The following is a 23,011-nucleotide window of genomic DNA, read 5'->3' on the forward strand; positions in this document are numbered from 1 at the left end:
CACACACACACACACACACACACACACACACACACACAGACTTTATGCTCAGTTATAGGATTTTGTCTGCTTATGTCTATAGAGGGCCATGACACAATGGCAGCATTTAATGCCACCAGAGGTGCCCTACTAATACATTTTTCCACTTCTTTGTGTGTGTGTGTGTTTGTGTGGGTCTAGCTCTCTCCCTCATATTTCAAGTCTCTCTATCAACCCATTTTACATATATACTAATTACAAATTAGAACAAGTTTCTTATTAAACATTACAAAAAATGGTGTAAAAATACATAGGAGCTATTCTTATACTTTATACCTGCATTTATCTGTTTTTAAAAGAAACTTATGCACATATCACTTCAAGTTTTCTATACATTATTTATTTTACTATATAACCACACTTAAATATTGACCGTTTCTAAGTATGTTTTGTGGATATTTGAGTACAATCAAAACATTTTTTTTTACAAACTACATTATCAAAAACTAGTTTGGATGGAGATACTAATATTGCACAACCTACAAAGTGCACATTTGTGAAGAGGGAGTGATTTGAGATAGGGCCTCACAGAGTTAACATTATCTGCTTACTTTTGCAAAAGTTAAACTATTACAGCGTTTTACACAAAAAATGCCTCAGGCAATACTGAGGTCTCATACAGCTTTACCAAAGTTACATAGTGCAGTATCAGCCCCCCAGCTCTAAGTGTCATTGACAAAGACAACATTCTCCCTAAATTCAAAATGCTTTAAAATACAAAACAAATCATGTGTGAATCATCACAGTGAATGGTATTATTGATAATTTAAAATATAGCAATTGTACAGAATGTTTTTTTTAGAGTCTCAGAAAACATTTCTGAGGTCCAACAGGGTCTTGTGACCACTAATAAAGTACTAGAGGGTTACCAATACAAACTCTGCAGCAACAGATGAGGTCCTGTTTCTGATTTTACATCTACAATGTAGAGCAGCAAGGTTGTAGTGACTAATAGAGTTAGTTGACAGTGTGTGGCAGTGAATGGACACAGTGTTTAAAAACTCCAGCAGCACTGCTGTGTCTGATCCACTCATACTGACACCTGACTGTTAAAGGTTAAAAGACTAAGAGGAAGGAAACAGGTGAACTACAGTCTGTAGTTGTAAGTGTAGAAACAAGAAGGTATACTTTATACTTTAAGTAATTCAGTTGACTGCTGTATATGTTACTGAGAATCTTGAAAATGTATCAATAATCTATGTTCGTCTGTCCAGTAAAGTGGGACTGAGGTCTTCTACCTGATACCTAGAAGAAGGGCTGAGCTGAAGAAGCACTTAGTGTCTCCAGTGACAGTGCTTTACCTCAGCTTCCTGCCACAGCGCGCTCTTCTCCTTTCCTTCCATCTTATCATCGCACTTTCCTGCTCTCTATCTCTCTCTCTCTCCCTCTCTCAGTCTGTGCTTCTGTTTCACTCTTCCATTGTGGTTGCTGTGTGTTATGGCTGAAGTAAAGGGCTGCCCGCAGTGGGAGAGATCCTAATTAACAGCCTTTTTCATTGGAGTGTGGCTTTTCTGCCGCCGCTCTTTTTGCGAGCGCTTGTTTTATGGCTGCGCTGGGGAGCCCCGTCCGGGGATTTGGAGAGGGATAATTGCCTTTGCCGCAGGCTGCAGTAATCTGCTGGGCTAATTCATTATTTTAATAAGTTAGCATCTCCTAGGGGGCGAGCGGCTGGGCGTCGCGCCTCACAGCCCTGACAGTGGGCCCTCGTTACCGCGGCGCTCTCTGCACGGCGACGCCCGCGCGGGGTTAATAACAGTTATTAGCCCCTCTCCTCGGCCCCTAATTTCTCCTTTAACTGGGAGCATTCAGACCGCAGCCTGCGTTCAGCGACTCATCATCAGGCCTGCCGCCTCAACCTGCAGAAAATCCTCTTCCTGGAGCTCCTCCCTCCACCTCCCCGCACCCACAATCCACCTTCACCCTGCTCCCCCGCCACGCAGGCCTTGTCCTCCACGTTGTTTGTTTTGCCTGTGTTTTTTTTTTTTCCCTGCCATGCGTTTCAATTTCATTTTGGGTAAAATATTCGTCCGGAGCGGCAGGCAGATCAATCCGATTTATCCAAACAAGCGCTTACTCCATGGGCTTTGCGTAACTAATGGCTTCATTTTAGAGACAATCTTCTGTCTGGCTTGCTAATGGACTGCTCAGCGCGTGTGTCCAGGTTTGATGAGCGCAATTCATATGGACATTTTACACAGCTCCTGATTAAAAGGCATGTCATTTAACCAGGGAGGGAATGCAGACGAGGACCTGATGCATAAAAGTATTGGAAAAATCCAATAGTGGAGATGATGGTCACTGCTGGGCATTTGATAGGCTCTGCAGTTAAAATCCAATTAGAGACACGGCTCCAAAGTGGTTAAACGGCTTTCAGCGTGGCCTCGGATACATAATTCCGACTCTGAGGAGCAAAAAAAATGCCCACATGAAACAGGCTGATGGACATTGATTGTGCAGTATAATGTCCACTCAAACTGTGCAGCCAAGTACCCAGCAGAGATTGTGTCCTGATCAGTCTCCTGAGGGAAAAACAACTTTCATCACATTTCCAGCCACAATTGCTTTACATAGTAAAGAGCCTGCAGGAAAAGAGTTAAACTAACAAGAGCTTAATATACATATGTGCAGACAGTGCTTTCAGCAGCCCAATGTAGAGATACATCTGCACTCTTATTGATACAGTAGTAGTGTAAAAAGATGTATTTGCATGCCTCTGGGATGACATACAAATTATTCCTCAGGTTCTCTCATAAACCATTTAGTATAAGGTACTTAAAACAACCATTTATATGTATTCAATGTATAAGGAACTTTCAATTTATGCCTAATTCAACTGTTTTAAGATAAACAAATGCCATAATTCATATAATAATGGATCTTTTTAATCATGGTCATTAAATGAAATAGGGGTCGTAAACACATGCTAAAAACATTAGTTTAACTATTAGATAATGATCATGCCACTTTGGAGATTTAACAAGTATTGCTGATAATGCTGAAATAGTGGTAAATCCAGACAAAATAGTAAACAGTGCAGTAGGTAGTAATGATCATGACCAGCAGTGTCTGGCTAAAACTGTACATGCGAAAAGACAAGGGACTCACACAGCAATTAAACGAATGGGTGAATATACAGGGGCTTCTACTTTTTGGAATGAAAACCATAAAGCATTGAGGACCCCTGGTTTAAATAATGTTTAGAAGAGTGTTCTCTGTGCAATACTCATAAGTATGGCATATGACTGTACTTATTCAGACCTTTTTAAAGCAATATATTTTTTTCTAATAAACCCCCCTTGAATTACTTTATTTACATCTTATCCATTTAAATATATGAAAATAAAAGTTTAATTTTACAGAACTTGAAAATGTAACCTCTTAAACTCGTAAACCACCAAAACTGTGCTTCATTGCTTTCTTCCAACCAATGTTACAACAGCTTTGCCAGTTTGCATTTCTTGCAAGATTAGGTCTTAAGTTGTGATAAACGTTGTTGAGCACTAGGAATAAAGAGTATATACCAATCAGTTTTTATGTTGTATGTTCATTGTAAACCCACAATTATTTAAATTTCAATAAACTAAGTTTGTTTTATGTTAAATAAGATATTTCCGATTATTACTCTTTAACTACTTTGAGTTAGATGAACATTTGTAGTCACATATACAGTACATTCAAATTGGATATTTAATTTAGTTTAGTTTAGTCTGTTACCATTTGTCTGCCAGTTTCTGACACCCACAGTCAGTGTGTAGGCATTCCCCCAGGCTACCTTAGTTAAATTTGTAGATCATAAATTATGATTAACTACCTGGTCTCTATGTCGTAGGCTGTAAAACCAAACATTGTGTTGGCTATGTGCTGTACTGTCTAATTTTTAAATGTATAGTTTAGTTAAATTAAATAAAAAAAGACAAATCCATTGTAATCACCTGAACATAAAAAAATTGAATTAAAATTAAATTAGAATTATTACCATCAAAAACATTATTTAATTTAACTATTTAAAATTTAGGCTTAAAGTTTTTTGAGAACAAAATGAGAAACCATTATGGAGGCTTTATTTTTAGTTTTTTTTAAGCTCATCAAACCATTTATACTCTGATGCACATTTCACTTAATAGTTTTATGCTATCACTGCAAACAGATAAATATATCATGTATTTAAATCCATTACACGCAGTTAAATGACACAAAGCAGAGGCACAGGCTGAACTGTTGGCTATAGTGGCTGTGTTTTCTGACGCTCCCTCTCTGCAGTAGCTGGGCTGGCAGACTACAGAGTGCTGAATGGATCGTGGCACTCAGAGTGCTCCATGCCCAGGGCTTGGGGTCATGTTCTCCTCGGTAGGCTCAGTGGCCTTGCTGTCATCATCCAGCACTTTGCCAGCTTGCGTATTAGACACAGAGCTGCTGGATATTAAAGCTGCTCTATCTCTCTATCTGACTTCAACTCTGACGGACATAGTCTGAGCTGGGCCTTCAGCCTGTGATTAAAGAGCCTCGGCCTGAACGAAACGATGAAAGATTGCGGTCTGAAAGCATACGTTTAACTCGCTACTGTAGAGCAACTGTATATGAGCCTTGTGCTTCTGATTAGAATGTGCAAAACGGAGCACTTACTGACGGTGATGAAAGAATGTGCTGTACATGCTCAGGTCAGCTATACCTCCAGGAGTGTAGAAAGAGGCAAAATAAATAGTGTCATATCCCATGACTTTTGCCATGCCCCATGGAAGCTAAAGAAGACTTCACTGTGCTGCTGAATATGCATCTGGCATCTCCTGCACTGAATTTGAATGTAATCTCTGCTAGAGTCCCTTGTCTGTTCACACAAGTTTGATTTCTTTATAAGCACACACTGCACTGTCCACTGTGGGTGGTAATGCCTTCTGTGTCATATTCCCTGTAAACATGGCCCATCCATATGCCACCCACTATCAGGCATCACTTTAACAATCACATCACATTGCCATAAGCTTGCTAGCCAGTGTTCAGTCTCACTCACAAGATAAAACCTTACAAGTTATACAGGTGTGGATATTTCCAAGCTGTTCTCTAAGGTAACACATTAGAATCAATTAACATCATGCTGTCTCCTGACTTTGAGCATGGAGGTGTAGTACATTTTTTATTTTAAAATATTTTAGGTTACTAAATAATTTATGGTAGCTTTTGAATTAGAAATGAATAATAAGACAATGTCTCAAAGTCACAAAGCCAATTTTAAAAGACTATATAAACAAGCATTTATGTCGTATAAGATGTTGTAATGTCTCAAAGTGTGTTTGTTTGGCTACAGGTGTAATCCCTATTTTGTGGCATGTTGGGTATATATTGCATTAGTACAATACTGTTAGTAAATTTTATCTGAATGTTAAAATAGAAAGGAACAGGAAAGTTTTCCCAGGTATGGTCAATCAAAGAACACAGTGAACACCCATGTGTATGATGGTGCAGCGTAAAACCAATCAAATCTGAAATTTAAACTCTAGATGTGAAAACACCCTCAAGCACAGTGTTCAATACTTTGGCTTTCTAAAACATGTGATAGGTAGAACTATTAAAATCTATTTATACCATGTTTCAGGAAGTGGTGTCTGGGCCTTACCTCGATTTGTGAACTGAACACAAAGGCCGAAGGGTTCAACCACTGTATAAAGTTAAATAAATAACCAGGGAACACATGATATTTGACAACGGAATAAATGCTACACCAGTGTTAATGTGGAAACTTTGTTTCCAAATGAAGCCATATATGCTGGCAAATTCTCATGACTGATTACTCAATGTTTGTTCAGGCCTTAAAAAAGTCTATGAATGAGTTTACACTGGCATAGATGGGAATCTGGAGGTTCAGTCATTGGCTCTATAACGGTGGATGTGGTCCATAAAACCCCACGCGTGATATCAATAAGCTAGTACACCATTAACCAGTTAATGTCCACAGTGGGCAGCCACATGTGGAGAGGGGGGTAGTGCACAGTGCACGTGGGACAGCCTGAGGCATGTTAGAGGCCATCGTTTTTCAAATCTGCACGATGCCATCTGCTATTACTGCTGCCTGTTGACCTGGCTGCCATTGGCTGGAAGTGTCTGACTACAGAGTAATCAAATGCCTCTAGACCATGAATATGCATGTGAGAATGACTACTGCACGGGTCATTTGATTATAATGGTTAATAGTACCGGGTGATGTATTATCTACTCTGATAAAATTGATAAACCTGAAGTGCTTCTAACTTTTATTTTAACTTTTAGAGAGTATGAACCCAAGAGATGTCATGTTTTGCCTGGACAACTTCGTAAAAAAAAAAATAATTTAAACATACAATACATTCCAAAAATGTTGGAACTGTAAACCATTACTTTGTTATGTTGCCATTCCTTCTAACAACTTTTAAAAACATTTTTTGCATTGATAATACCAAGCAATAGTGTTTTAATTGTTTTTTTTTCCTGCAAACATGTATTAAGATGTGCAACAAAATAGGATCATTACTGTTGCATTTATTTACTGAATTTTTCACACATTCTCTATTGAGGACAGGTCAGGACTGCAGACAGGACAGAATCTGTACAGAATCAGTCCAGTACCCGTACTTTATTCTACTGCAGCCATGCCTTTATAATATGTGCAGCATGTGGTTTTGCATTGTCTGGAACTGGATATGGAAAACGTCTTCCTAAAGGCAGCATATGTTGCTTAAGGATCTCAATATAACTTTCTGCTTTAATGCTTCCATCACAGAAGTGTGATTCTTGTGGATGATCTTTTGTCTGTAGTGTTCATAACTTCCAAAAAATGAACAATCCATTCCAAAGCCCAGATAAATCAATGCCACTTCTAGACATGGTTAACTTAAGCTTTCTGTTTTGCACAGTGAAGTTTTGTGAAGTGCTATTAGTGAATGTAACTCTAAATTGTAGTGCTAATCCCTTGTCCATGTGGTTCTATCAGCTACTGCTGCCATTATTTTTGAAGAAGTGTAATCTGAAGGATAGGAGATCACTGGTATTGAGCTTAAGCTTGTGCCCATGTTCTGAATTTCTTTTGGACTCCTTGAATCATTTAATGTTTTTATGCAATGTAGAGGGAGAAAAATGGAACTCCTTTCCCTTTTTCTTTGAGAAACATTGTTTGTTTAAATATGTATATAATAATAATATTCACAGGCATTTGATATAAAAATGTAAAACATCTGCTCAACTTTGCTTAAAGCACGAGTAAAAGAAAATATAAGAATTTTTGCACTTTCCACACTGTACACATTTTTTTCTGATTTGAGGTTTTAAATATAGTTGTTAAATTGTTGTATTTTTTTTTTATTTTAGTTTAATTTCCATTAAAATACATTTTCCTGATAAATGTATCATAAACTAACCAAGAACTGTAAAACAGATGTGTCCTTATTCGTTCTTTTATTAACAAGAGGGGTGAACAGGCTGGCAGAGTGGTGAGTTTGCATGGTGCACTGACCCATGAATGGCCTTGCAGGGGAGTGTAAACCCTATCAAGCCCACAACCCACCATTCCACACGCATTAACCACACCCCCCTCGCCTTAATCCATTTTCATTAAGGAAAATCATTATGTGGAGCACAAACTTTTGGCCAAATATTCATCACTGTCAGCCGCAAAGCACAGTGGGAGGACGCGTATATTGAAAATTGCAGTTTTAAGCAAAAGTTGTCGTCCATATTTTTTAAGAAACAGTCAATTATAGCTCCTTAACATCAATACTAAGGATGAAACAGTATGAATCAATAAACCACAGTAAAGTAAGCAGAATAGATGGCATATTGAGAAACTGCGTGCGTATTCACTATGACTCACGCTTGATGAGATGCATGTAAGAATGTTCTATATATAGCGGTGGCTGACCACAGGTAATGTCTATTTGCTGGCTAAGGTTTGTGTATAGGTAGACAATATACAGAACTATAGTCTATTGGCTGTGTATTATATGCAATGGAGGAGCAAAAGGGGGCTGTTATTTTGGCTCAGATTAGTTAGAGGTCATGTGATAGAGCAGCCATTTTGTTTAGGTGCCAAAATCATTGAGCTTAGCTACGTCACAGTGCATCGTGTACTCAAAGGCAACAAATTCCCCTCCACTACCAAAATAGCTTGTGGTGCATCATTCTCATCCAGGCCAAGGGATCAATACCTTCATTCCCATTTCAGCCTGACCACCCCGTCCCAGAATAGTACAGCTTGCAAAACCCACGCGCCGTGTCAGCTAATCACAGAACACTGCTTTGGAAAGACATCTGTGCCATGCAGTCCAGCTCCAAGAGACTTGCCGACAAGCAAACTATAGAGGAGACCACCCAGAGGTCACCAGGATCTGCGTCACCATCTTGGACACTTCACCTACTGTAAAACTTTGGTTTGGAACATTAAATTAAAAGGAGGACAGGATGTAAAGGTTTGTAAAATTAGACACCACCCCTAACCTTAACAGATAGCCAATTTTATGCAGAACTTAATATCTTTGAAATGGACACTAACATGACACTAGCGCTAACATTTATTCCACCGGTCTAAAGTGCTGCCACTATTGGCAGATTTGGAAGATCACTGGTTCGAATCCCTTTCATGCAGCTTGTCATCAGCTCCCAGAGCCCTGAGAGAGCTAAATTAGCTTTGCTCTCTCTGGTTAGGGAGATGGCGCTCTCTCCCCACATCACTCCTAGGGTGATATCAATTACCACAAGGCATCTGTGAGCTGATGTATCGGAACCAAGTCGCTGTGAGAAAATCAGGAATACATTTTAAATAAAGATGGCTTGGGAATGCCCACACCTTATATAAGTGGTGAGGTGTTATCTTGTGACTGAGACTGAACGCAGGCCAGTATGTGCATGGTAAGGCAATGTAAATGAATAGAGTTGGAACAAGGTCTGATAGTTGGTGCCAGATGGATGTGACATTTTATTTACAAAGTGTTCGAGCAATTATCACGCTTCAATCCACAGTGTTACATTTGCAACAGAAATACCTAAAAGAAGACATTACCACCCAAAGTGGAAACTGGGCAGCAAGTGGTAATGATTGTGACAAGGGGAAACTGGTTAAAATTGTCCATGTTAACATAAAGCGACCCTATTTTCCATGGGACATGGCAAAAAATGTATAGGATACTCATGATACTAGTTCCTGACCCATGAATTTTGCATGCTATTGCAGTAAAAAAGGGTTATTAAATTGTTGTACACCTGGGTACATTCACACTAAACAGACAAAATCCAAATAAAAATCTTTATTTATCTATTTTTTTGCAGAACCTTAGGATATCTATTTGCCATGAACTCTTCACCATTCATCCACTCTGTTAAAGCTCTGATTCTAATTGTTCCTGGACTGTGTGTTCTCTATCAATCAGTGTTCAACCTGTCAGCTTCAGCAGAGGCTTGTTAATAAGTCACTACTATTTAACCACAGACAGGAGCTTTTATTAGTCAGAAATGATAATTTGGCCTTCATTAACATATGAAGTGTCTATATTCACATGGCAAGGCCTAAGCAATATGGCGTTCACATTCTCAGCATTGTTGATGCTAATGTTTGTAACTCATTAACGAGTAGTGATGTGTTTTACACTTTACAATGAGCCTCTATCCTTGGGGTTTATAATTGTAATAACTCATTAAAATAGAGTTTGAAAAAACTGTTGCTCCTAAATTGTGCCATAACAGCTTATTAATGATTTATAAGAATCTTATTACTTATTATATTTATGATCCTAAGTTATAATTATGCTTAAACAAACATTAAACCATTCATATTTTAAAGTTGTATACCACTAGAATAAGGTTGTATTAAAATGTGTTTTGTTTGTTTGTTTTATTCATAATATTAAAAACAAATAAAAAAAAAACATCTACAAAAGGATTTACTCCATGAAGAAAAAAAACATTTAACCCGGAAAATAACTATTTGAGCATTTAGATCTTCTTCGAATTGTTTTTTAGCTTTGTTCACAATGCAACGCTCATCAATTAATTAACAGTTCACATTTATCGATGTTGTGTTTCCTTTGGGGAGAAAAAAAGTTAGTTGTTATTCATAAACAGAAAAAACAGGAATCTTAAGCATAATCTGTTGTGTCCATATTGCAACTGCAATTGGATTTGAGTCACTTGCCTGGTAACGTAAATGTAGCCAAAGTGACACAAAAAAAAAAATAGCATTTGATATGGCCACACAGACCTGAAAACATCAAATATGTTTCACATTAAGGGAAAAAAAAATATGTTTAATTCTATTCAGTCTGGTAATGGGAACATTACCAATCCTTTAAACTGCAATTTTTAACTTAATTACTACACTGCAGAAACAACTACTAGAAAATGCTTTGCTAATGTTTTATAGCTTTCTTTGGCTTTGTTTGCATTAATTATTTTAATGTTTATGGTGTTAGGCAGCTGCTAAGAGGAGCCCATGGCTTTTAATTCGTTTTTTTGGACAATAAGGTTAAAGCAGTAAAGGTATTAAATAAAATGAATTATAATTGAACTTTATCGGCTTATCTTTTGACCAGCATAGTGTATGTGTGAGTGTGTGTTTGTTTGAGTTGAATGGGTTAGCTGGGTTAGCTAGTGTACAAGCATGATCAACTTGATTAAGCCAATTAAGCTGATTCAGCTGGTTGACCAGCAAGAAACAGCATGCCCGAGCTGGGGGATCAGAATCACCAGCATCGCCAAGCTGTTAATGGGTAAGAAAGTGCTGTAATCAGGTGGAGACATTGCTAGGAAACCCTTGCTGTATGTGGACGAGCATTACCCTGTTGAAAAATGGCAAGAGGCAACACTTGTGGCTGCGGGATGTCCTGTTCATATTGCACCATCAGTTGGGGCAGAGTGCTTGACCATCTTGACCTGTCCAATATTTTTCAACAGGTATTTCAACTGCACTACATTCACTTTTCCAGGAGGACAGTAGCTTTCTCTAATTTTTAATATATATAAATCTGTCTGGTGTCAGACAGGGAATATGGAGGCAATGCAAATTAAAAAACACAAATGAAAGGAATGTAATAAACTATTGCCTTCTAAATAAACATACTAAAGGCAGACCCAAAAATAATAATTCTTGTCTAGAAGTTCTTGTCTTCCAAGTCGATCTATAAAGTAACTGTTTAACAGAATGATTGCAGCAGCACACACTGTGAACACACCTTGTGTTTAATCTCTAGAGTCTGCTGATTGGCAGAGCTTTAATTTGCGGAAAAACAATCCCATCAAACAATGGAACTTCTGAGTCAATACAAACTACTTCCAGGAATCTCTGAACAGGTCATATGATCATGTACTGAAACACACTGGCATCCTTGACCCTCTGGCAAACCATATTCACACACTGCATTTGTGTGTGCGTGTGATTCTCCAGCAGGGAGCACAGCCAAACCATGTTTACCAGCGCAGGGTGGTTGTGTTTGCACGGCTGCACGGACAGACAGACTGCGGTGTGCTGTCTCTGAGGTGATGCGCGGGTGAAACTGACAGCTCTGTGAGTCAAGCATGACAAACTGCACTTGATGCAAAGAAAGATAAACGTGCTGGGATACACCCTCACACACACACACACACTCACACATGCACATACACACTCGTGCCCACATGCAGTTTGGGCCAGGAGCCATAGCGGGCAGCATATGATGCCCTGAGGCTATAGAACAGTGGAGTAGGCATCAGTGGGTGCCCTGAAGGCTGCCACGCACACACAATATAAACACAAGGTGAACTCCTACTGTGAAGATAAGCTGCAGCACACTGTCTTTATTCCACTAGCAGCACAGCAGTTACTTTTCTTAACTGAAAATGTAGAACAAAAGATATAATATATTTAAACATAAGTGCTGTAAATAGCTGAAAAAAAAAAGAAAGCTTTACTTTACACAGCACTAAAATCCCATTCAAACTAATAGAAGATGAATCCACTTTAAAAATCACTACATACACATTACACTGATAGTGTGTGATGGGACTGGAATTTATGTCCAGTTCCATGGCATCTATGGTTCCAGTGATTATGCCTTTTAAAATATATTCCAGGTGAATACAGTAGATGATTTTATGGATTGTGGAGCATTAAACTCCAGCTTAACTTCAGAAATTAAATGTGTAATCCATCTACTAGGTCTCGCTCCAATATGTCCAAAAATTCTTACTCAAAAAAAAAAAACACCGCAAAAATTTAACAAGTGTGTTCACGATGCCAAGCCATCCCATGAAGTAACACTTTGTAAACAATTGATTTACTTATATCAATCCCATGACCTTTGGCATGGCAGTGTGAGTTTCACGTTGGTTAACACTGTTTTAAATAACTTAAACAAGGTAATTCTGCACCATTTACTGTGGTGACTAACCTGCTGCTGAAGATCCACCATCCAGCAGACCTTAGCTCTAACTCTAATCAGCCTCTCTTCTAATAAGTACTGCCTCCAGAAGTCCCTGATTAGCTGAACAAGGTGTTTTATATACGAGGGATAATAGCCACTGATTTACTGAAAAAATTGGGAAATGTTTTATTTCATAATTTATGTTTTATTAAACTTTGTTTATTTTTTCCTAAGAAAAATTTAACTATTTTATCTATTCCTAAAAGAAAAAATCAAGACTTTTATATTGCATGCTACATGCCATCTGGTGAAGTGTTAAAAAGTCTGCTGCTTCTTATTCTTATTCAGTTAAATGGAGGCAGGAAGTGTAATTGTTCACAATTTCTTTGACTTGACTTTCGTTGACCAAAAAGTAATGTATTTTCCAGGAATTTTATTGGATGACAGGAAAAAGTATGCATGTGCTTTCTATAAAATCCCACCAAACAAAACAATGGGCAGAGCTTTTATATACTGTAAAAAGTGGTTTGTCCATTCAGTCAAAAAAATCCCAGAGAAGTTAACAGCACTTCAGGACATGGTTAACATACTGTGAGACATCTGTAATACATGGTAAATTATTAGTAAGTGGCTGAATGTAACTGTTTCTATTGTAGTGTTTGATAAAGGTTTGCTAAAATAATCTCTTGTCCATGTGGTTCTATCAGCTTGTTTGAATTATGTTTTTTGTGTGAAGGATCAGAGATCACAGATGTTGAGCTTAGGCTTGTGCCATTCACTTACTCAAATTGTTATCATCTCCTGAAATCAATGAATAATATTATGCACTTTTTTAAAACAAAAAGTTTAAAAATATTGTTTTTATTTGTATTGTCCATACTGTCCCATTTTTCTGATTTGAGGTTGTATTTTAGCATGAACACTAGCATTATTCATCTTACTTTATTCAAGAAAAATGTTTTAACACCATTTGTTTTCTGTTTATTTTTGCCATTTAAGCTGTTCAGATCCAGTAAATATCTGGAAATTGTACAAATTGGCTTTGAGAAAAAAAAATTATGTTGTATACTGAATATTGTACATTGTAAAAAACGCATATAGGCTCTCGTAAGCAGGATAAAACTGGTACAGGAAAAGGTCTGGCAAACCCACACCCAACCCCGGAGCCTTTAGCACAGATTAACAGTTTACTAAGTCTAAGAAGACTGAAGTAATAAAGTCATTGCTAAGATGATAAAATAATACAGCTCTGCTACTGGACTACTAAAAAAAGGGGTGTTCTAAAACTTTTGACTGGTAGTGTAGAGCAGCAAATAAGGAAGTAAAAATACATCTCATCCTACTGACTCTGAATGTAGAAATATAAATATCATATTTTTAAAATCTATGCATTTTGCAGGTTCAGGCAGTGGTAAAAATCAGTCCCACTCCAGTACGGCTTCACAAGTATAAAGGCAGAGACTACGGTACCAATCATTCACACTCTTCATATTATTCTAGTCTCAGTTCATATAATGGCCTCTTCTAGCTCCTAAATCCTCTCCCCTAAGATTCGTGAGAGGAGACAGAGGACGTCCCACTGGGAGTCAGACCTTTGTGGACATCTGACCAGCCTCCATCACACAGCTTGTCATAACACAGCCTCTGGTAGCACCATTATCATTTATGTAGGCCACACTCAGGCCAAAGTGCATGTCTATCTTCCCGGTGATCAAACCAGCCTGATCTCTCTCTCTCCCTACCTGATTCATAGATCCACAGAAGCCCCCCGGGGAGGGGTGATTAAACTGGAACAAGCATGACTCACTTTGGCACTGAAGTGCTACGCTAGCCCCTCTGTAGCTACTCGGTGCGAAAATACAGAGTGAGAGAGACGAAAGGCTAGAAATAGAGAAATAGAAAGCTAGGACACGGTGTAGCTGGACAAGGGTGAACTGAAGTGTTATAAAGTTACTAGACTGAAGTAAAAAACATTTCTAAAAATTATTAAATTAGTATTTTCTGACTTAATAAAAATACATTCAGTTCAATGAGCTTAAGTTCTGCTCTCATATTCTTAAAGTAACAATATGTATTAAATGACAGTAATCATGTAGATGTGGCTACTGCAGTGCAGTTTTAACATTGAACCTACATTAGCATGATGGCGATCACTGATGGCCACCACTGCAAATGCAAGCACTTGAATGTTGACTTAATGACTTTACTTAAAATGCTTATCCTTAATTGTAGTTTTGATAAATTACATAGCTATAGCTTGCTGCTTACCTGTTCAGGAGAAACCAGCTCAGCATCTGTCTTGCAGTCCTTCTGGGCTCTAACTTGCTTCAATCAATCAAACGTCCCTCTGACCCACTAAAAAAAATAAATCATAACAATGCAATGAAATATTTGGTTTAGCAAACAAATTAGGTGTGGAAATTCAATCACACAGATGTTTTATTGTGTTTTAAGACAATTTATAACATAAAACATCCATATAAAAGCTCAGTCTCACTGTCTCTTATATTACATGGTTTACTCTCTAATTCGAGGCTGCAATTTACAACAACCTGGATGATAATTAATTAATTTCCGAGTGCTATATCAATGCCTTGGTCTTATCTGTTTCCCCTTAGCAAGATACCATCTGACAGTCTAAACACAATTAAATGAGGTTCCAGTTGAAAAGCTTTGCATCTTAAGCTTTACATTTTACATGTATCTACACATTTTTTTATTAGATTAGTTGAGACTAATTGATTCACACCTTCTAAATCTGCACTGATAAAGATTACAGAAAACGAGGGAGAAAGAGAGAAAGCTCTCCTGTCCCTCTCAGTAAAATCCTGCTTTAATTCCACCTGTTTCCCACTTCAGTTTCTACCTCAGGCCCCCCCACGGGGGCTTTAACTCTTTCTGCTGTATAATTTTAATCGGATGCTTTTTGTTAAATGTTTAACTTAAATTGGAGCCCTCATAAATATTCCAAATCACTCGCGCTGTGTTTGATGAGGAAATGAGCCTCCTACCCGCCGAGATTCCCCAGGCTACGAGATGAAAAAGAGAAAAATTCCTACAACTTAACACTTAGAAGTAGCCGCGCAGCCTGAGCACATTCTGATGCAGGGAGAGGACTCAACACAGTAAGAGATGGCCGTGCACACAAATGATGATTAAATACCTTTTCTGTAGCACCAGCGTGTGTTGTAGACATTGCCCAATTGAGTCATCACTTTGAGTTTTACAAAGAGAAGAATAGCCTGTATTGTTTTACAAGCAGCTAATGGAGTGGACGTTAAATGATCTTAGAAAGTAACGTTTAAAATTGCTTTTTTATTTCATCATGCTTTCCATACTGTCTCAGTGAAGAAGACTATTTTAAACTACTGAGTTAAACCTTTTCTAATTAATAAGCTTTTGTGTTTTTAACAAATGTATTCTGCAACAGTCAGATAAAAGTTGAGAAAGTATGAAAAATGCATTTAAAAAATAATTAGGTGTTTCTTACAATACATTTGCCTTGACTTTCATTTTATTGTAGTATTTATTGTATTACAGTATGAATGTGCATTTAATTTCATTTGTTAATATACTGTACATCTATTCCTGCATTTTCAGGCCTGAAACTCTTTACAAAAGAATCTGGGATGATAAAGCATTTTCCACTTTGTTACAACACATTTTGGCACAGACAATATCAAGTGATGAGGTTTCTCAGGGTGTTTTGTCTCAGTCATCCAGCAAACACGTCTTAATGTGTGCAACAGTATGGAGCTGTCATTGTTAAATTGTGTCAAAATTCCCCACACACACATTCTCTCCTGGGGACAGGTCAGGACCACAGGCAGGCCAGACCAGTACTCATACCCTACTTCTTCTAAAGCCATGCCTTTGCACTGTGGTTTTGAACTGTCTTGTTAAAAAAAAATCTATGTACTTTTCTGAATTAATGCTGCATCACAAAATCGAACAGACAGGTCCTTAAAACACTGACAGGTCTGCTCTAAAACACTGATTCGAATGACCACAGTACATCTTTTTACTGTGTAATGATCCATCCCAGTTGCCTCAGAGTCAAAAGACAAAGATGCTTCTGGACACAGTTAACATAGCGTTTTAAGTGGTGTTTTTGAATATAACTCCATATTGTTGGGTTTAACAAAGGTTTGCCAAAGTAATACTTTTTGTGGACTTGCAGGAGTAGCTATACATCAGAGAAGGAAAAAGACCAAACAAAACTTTAATCAAAAATAAAAAGTCAAAGTAGATATACAGCTGTGGGCAATCCCAAGCCATCCAGCTGGGTATCACTTCATAAGCAAGTTTCACACTGCTGTCCCATCACTTTTGACATGTCAGTGTGTTGGATAGCTACAAGAAACAGTTACTTTATTATATAAAGGTTTGATACATTATGGTCTAACTGTAGTAATGTGTTCTCATTTTTCAAGTTTAGCTTTTAAAAATGATGTGGTATGTAGTCGTTTCTACATGTAATAAACATTACACAAATGTTACAGGTAAAAAAAAAATGCAATTATTTGCAACAAGGTTAAGAAATCAGTGGCAGTGGTTTCGATAGTAAACTAATTTTGAACAGCAAAACATTTTTTTTCATTTGCTTTATTTCTTTTTATCTTGCCAAGTTTCTTCTTCCATTTCACTCTCTTCTTTTTTCTCTGCCCAACAGTTTCATCAGCACAGAGTGGAAATAAGTAAGCCAACCCTTCCTCCACCCCCTCCACCCCCCAGCCCCCCAACCCCCCCCCACCCTGCAACTTCCTTCAGCCGACAGGCAGACAGGGCCGTGAGTCCGTGCCATGTTCTGGGGTCGCGACCTCAGCGTGGCAACCGCACCAGGAAGTCTCAGTTACACGCTGCAGGAAGCCTTCAGTCAGCGAGCCGGGACATCTCGCCACCTCACACAACACACACCATTTACATATGCAACGTTTCAGCAGCATCTCTCAGCCTCGACAGCCGCTGCAGCCATGCGGCCAATCAGAATACAAATGTCACTCAGGGCATGGAGAGGGCAAAGAGAAACATGTGGGCAAACTCTTAATTTGGTCCCTCGGTGCTCAGAGAGGACTAACAATGAAGGAGTTTCCATCAGCGCTCCGACTGCTCCATATGAACTGCAGTGAGGGGCTTCATGTAAAATAGCTGCATGCATAAAAATAATATACATCTGCTGACAGATCAGGTATAAACCCAATGTTTCAACACGTATCAAAAAAAAGGATCGTACAGGACAGAACTATGCGTTGCTTTTTCTGTGCTGCATAGTTACTAAGGCAAAATTGGACAAGCTTTTCTGAAAAACTAGAAAAAAATATTAGAGAAGTGTCAATTTTGTTTTTGCAATAAAATGTATAAATATTAGTACACTTCACACGGACACACAAAAGGTTATAGGTCTACATTCTGTTTGATCTATAAGTGTTACCTCAGTGGACAGCTTGGGAACACCCAAACTTGTATAAGTTGTGAGGTGTTATCTTGTATGTCCCACTATGATCAGGAAGTCGCTGGTTCGAATCACGGTCATGCAGCTTGACATCAGCTGCCTGAGCCCTGAGAGAGCACAATTAGCCTTGCTCTCTCTGGGTGGGTAGATGGCGCACTCTCCCCACATCGCTTTTAAGGGTGATGTCAATCAACACAAGGCGTCTGTGAGCTGATGTGTCGAATCCGAGTTGCTGCGCTTTCCTCCGAGTGCGCTGTGATGCTACTCGGCAATGCTGCATCAGCAGCAGTTTGAAAAGAGGCAATGGTTGACTTCACATTTGTAGAAGGAGGCATGTGCTAGTCTTCACCTTCCTTGTGTTGAGGCATCACTAGTGGTGAGGGATATACAGGTGGTTAGCAGCTGAATAGGTGGGACAATTCATAAGAAAGAAGAAAAAAACATAATAATTGGTCTCAGATCGTTGAGACATTCTGTTTCTGAAGTTTTGTGGGCATTTAACATTTCTTGATACACAATTTTGCATTTACCAGGAATACATCATAGAAGGAGGCATTATCAGTCACAGTGGACAGTGCAGCGGGTGGTATTGAATGATCAGGACTGGCGGCTTCTGGCTAGAATCGTCCATGCTAGAACTAAAGAGAGCTGGCAAGCTTAATGAGAGCGTGACAGAGTCATCACTAAAATCTCCAGATTAATCCACTCTGAAAGGGGACCACACCACAATACATGTTTTAAAAGTACTCTTTGATGCTCGATGCAATTACACATTCTCACCTAAAGTCTCTAAATCCCCCAAATTTGCAAGCTTTTGCTTTATTGCTTGTCAGCTTTAAAAAAATTTAACTAAAAACTATTTTTTTTCTGGTCTCTAAATCCAACTTTCTCATTGCTCTTGTCTGGAGCTAAACTAAAAACATACAAGACATGTTGGTCACCTTTGAGTCTTCCTTGCTCAGGGCCTGAAGATGAAGATGCTGAGTTTCATCCTCTCTCCCTCTCGCTGTCTCTCTCTCTCTATGTCCCGCTGAGGTCACCCCCGCTGGTATCGCAAGCACAGCAGTCACATTGTGGCACAATGCAGACAGATTGCTTATAATAACCGTTAGGGACCTTTCATTTTTCATTGTCAGCAATTTGCAGGATAATTTTGGCACCCTTTAAGGATACAACTCCACTAATAGGAGGATAAAAATAAACAAGCGAGTTGTGAAAGCTCTATATCGGGACAGTCTAATCCTGTTTACAAGTCTAAACGCATCTCTGGCAATGATATTAAACGACACCAACATGCTTAGATGTGACAATTTTCACTATTTTTAAAGGCGAGCTACACTTGACCCAAAAGCTTTTTGGTAGCAGCGAGGATAAGAGGATCAAACGTCACCATTCAAATTTCATTATAAAAGACTGTCTAAGAAGAACCAATTCACCTAATAGTGAAATAGAGCCATCTCTATTTACAGTACACCAGAACCACACTTCTTTTTTATTTTGGCTATTATTGATCAGTAGTGTCAGGTAATTCAATGAAATACCTTTACTCCCTCAACTCACAGCACTTTACAACATTATTTCCAAAAGAGAAGTGCAGGGTAGCAAAAATTTCAAAAGAGCATCAAAATAGCTTCTGTAAGAAAGTTTAAAAGAAGCCACTTCAGCTGAATGATACAAGCAGGGTTAAATGCCATAAAGGAAAATGGGATTTCATTAGACAGCTAATTCTGCTATACAGATATCATGAAGCTTTGTATTAAATTTTACATTTAATATCCATATAAGTAATTTCAAAACTAAAAATTAGCAAGCAAAATGGGCCCATTTCAAAAACCCAAAACTATTATGTAACAGTTTAACTTCTCGATATTGATGCACACAAAAAAAATAACACACGTCCAGCCCACTAGAAAAATTTGCATCAGAACATTCAGAGCAGAGATAGTAAAGATAACTAACTAACCTTTCCACAGTGCAGCTCTGTGCACTTCATCTAGAAAGATAACACAGAACATTACAAAAGCCCTGCATTATGACAAATTACCAAGTTCAACTGGAAAGGTTAATGTAACATCCAGCCCCATCCTCAACAGTCATACTGAAAGATGATCGGCAATCAATATCAGCCCCAAAAACACTGATCAATCCATCTTTACTTACAACTATTGTAAAGCAATTTGTCAGGCATCAGGTAGCATATTCATAACCACTCATAACCAGCAACATTCTGTACTGCATCCTGTTTCTATCTATATGTAACTGTTAACAATTCTGACACATAACATCCATTATTCATAATAACATCATTTCACATCAAGGCACTGACTTATACGTATATTAATGATTTAAATCTTTTTAAAAAATTCACTTTAAAGACTGTATACTGTACCTCGCAGAAGAGAACATGGTGAATGGGTTATTATGCTAGTAAAATCACAGTAATTTACTGCTTATTTTCAGTCCAGTATAATGAAGATGTTCTCTTTAGCTTTCAATCAGTGCTGCGTATTTAAATAAGAGTGATTATGAGCTTCATGCTGTAGGTTTAAAAGGTTTAAACTGACACACTTCTGTTTTCCCCTGGTCATATCTTAACCCGAGCAAAATGGAATAAAAAAAAATGACTTTCACTTTTGTGTGTGTTATATACTTCCTTTCCTGCACTCGCTTTATGTATCTAATATTTCTAATTTACCACCGGCCAGGAAAAGTGACACAAGAAGCCATAAATTCCCTTCTAATTCCAAATAATTCCGATTACATGGACGAGTAGTTTTCAATCAGAAAGATAATCTTGGTGATAGATGGTGGGATAATTGGCTGTCTCGGCGACGTAAATATTGTGTCGTTCTATTAATCTTGCCGAATGAGGTGTCAACCTGTCACTCATTCGTCAAACTGAATTAGGAAATATAACGAATAAATAAATGCATGCAAGTCAGGCTTCTGGTGGAAGACGATGTGTGTGTATGAGAGAGAGAGAGAGAGAGAGAGAGAGAGAGAGAGAGTTAGCTGGTGAGAATCTTAGCTTGATAGTTTGTGTATCTAGAGTACCAAACGTCTGTGACATCCAATATCTTACTCCAACAACTAAGGAACATGTGTGGGTAATGTTTTTATTACGGCACAGAAATGCTCTTTACAATATGTGTAAATTTGACATATCAAATTCAAGCAAAAAATAAAAATAAAAAATTCATATATGTTTTACCTATGCTTTATCAGTTACAGGTAAAACATATTTGAAAGCCTTATTTCTCAGACTATGTTCCCACTGCACATGGCTGTATACTGTATATCTGCCCACCCATAACTTGTGAGCCAAAGAGGAAAAGAGTGAATCAAGACCTGACATCTCCCTAATTTAATATATAATGACCGTAATTAATGACCTCCAGGCAGAAGAGCACCCCATTTTAACGTGGCAACTAAAAAGGCCCCGGCCATAAGAATAAGAATGAAGTTTTCATTGAATTCGGAATGAAATCTCAAATATCAGTAATTTAAAGGAAAAGGTCAGCCCTAATAGAGTCCCTCCCTGCCTTTTAACGGCCCATAATTCTCTTTAAGGAGCTCACCTGGCGCGGCTGTGCTCTCTGCTAATTGCGAGCGATTAATGAGTGCAGCATCAGGTGTTGGTAAAGGCAAACAAAGGCTGCGGAGAAAGCGAGTGGCGCCCGTGCCCTTCGACATCATCATTAGCCACCATCAGGTGAGCGAACACGGGGCTGACGCGTGACAGATTACATTTTCTCGGACGACAGGCCACAGATTTATCTGCGTTATAAAGTAAGAGCAGCCCATGGCTTTCAATCACCAGAAAGGGAAATTAGATTAACGAGCTAATGATCACAACAAGACACAGAGAGAAACCAATATGATGGCCATTATGTGTGGCTGCGTGGCGGCGGTGGACAGAATTGGTGCAGCAATTGAAGAAGTACGTCCTTGTGTGCGGATTTGGATGGATAAACTTTGGTGTTACAGGGCCAATCATTTAGAAATTTCTAACAAAATTTTAGAGGCAACTATTGATAATTTTTTAATGCCACCCATTTCCCAGTCTATACAGTTCGTTTGTGGAAAATAAGCTGCAAAAACAGTCTGCTTTGAATACACTTATTTTGTATGTTCGAAGGGGTCTATAAGTGTTACTGGTTTCGCAACCATTTAAGTTTTGGTTTTATCATTACCAGATTGTTTGTTTAAAGCTATCTTTCTAAATAACAATTACAAAAGATCCAAAAAGTTGAAATAGTGAAGTATTCATTCATTCTCCAATACAACATACTGTAGTACCTCAACGTCCACTAATGGAATTTTATTGGACAGCTGTACACACTTGCAGGAAAGCACTCCAATTCTGTTATATCAGAAAACTAAAAACACCATGTTTAAAGCATCACACTGAATGATGGGGACTTGGTAAAATGTTTTAAAACTTTTTTTATGTTGCTGATGTGTGTCATTTGCATTAAGTTTCATTTGCATTTTTGGGTAAAACCAGCTTAATTTTTTTCCCCCAAGCCATTATTCATAATCGCATCTTCAGCTATGCCACAAATCCCTTTTTTACTTTTACCTGTTGAAAATGAATGAGGGTGAAATTTACATGCAGTGGACAGATATTGTTTACACTCCCATTCACATTTACATTGAAGTCAGTTGTGTTTCAGTGTTAACTGTTTTTTTTTTAAAGCTGTCAATCCAAACAGAAGCAATTTGCATATCTATAACATATATATCTATAAAAGCTCAGTAACAAAAAATATTCATTAATTTTAAGTTTTTTTATTTTTTTATTAACCTTTTAAAGTTAAACCAGTAGTAGTTGGGAGTTGGGAGAAGATAAAAAATATATATATTAATAGTATTATCTACTATATATATACTTTAAAAATGAGGGAGTGGTCTGGTAGGTTAGTTAGATGTAATTTCTCTCTGTATTTTCGTGTATCCTCAAAAACACAGCATTTCACATACAGCAATTTATTTACATTAACCCGTTTTAAAAATATTCATCCAGACATGCTCTGGCCAATTACCTATTCTCAACAGAGAGCTCTAAAGAGCTCCCCAAAAACACAAATTTACAGACTGTCGCTTTAATTACTGCACTCTGGAAAAAATACAATACTTAAAAAACATGGAATTGGGTGCCTTTAAA

General features: G+C 38.0%; 1 protein-coding gene across 4 annotated transcripts in view; it reads right to left on the bottom strand.

The window, feature by feature from the left end:
- The window catches only part of esrrb (estrogen-related receptor beta), a 138,569-nt gene that overhangs the window by 103,328 nt on the left and 12,230 nt on the right, over positions 1-23,011 (bottom strand). For 3 of the 4 annotated variants that reach the window (XM_015607900.3, XM_049463682.1, XM_022673106.2), the window contains exon 2: positions 14,661-14,747. The gene's annotated coding sequence lies outside the window, so the exon portion shown is untranslated. Of the gene's footprint in view, positions 1-14,660; positions 14,748-18,785; positions 18,900-23,011 lie in introns of those variants that run through there. The other variant, XM_049463683.1, reaches the window with a different exon arrangement.

This window comes from Astyanax mexicanus, chromosome 14 (assembly GCF_023375975.1).
Source record: "Astyanax mexicanus isolate ESR-SI-001 chromosome 14, AstMex3_surface, whole genome shotgun sequence".
In the NCBI taxonomy this organism is placed as follows: domain Eukaryota; kingdom Metazoa; phylum Chordata; class Actinopteri; order Characiformes; family Acestrorhamphidae; genus Astyanax; species Astyanax mexicanus.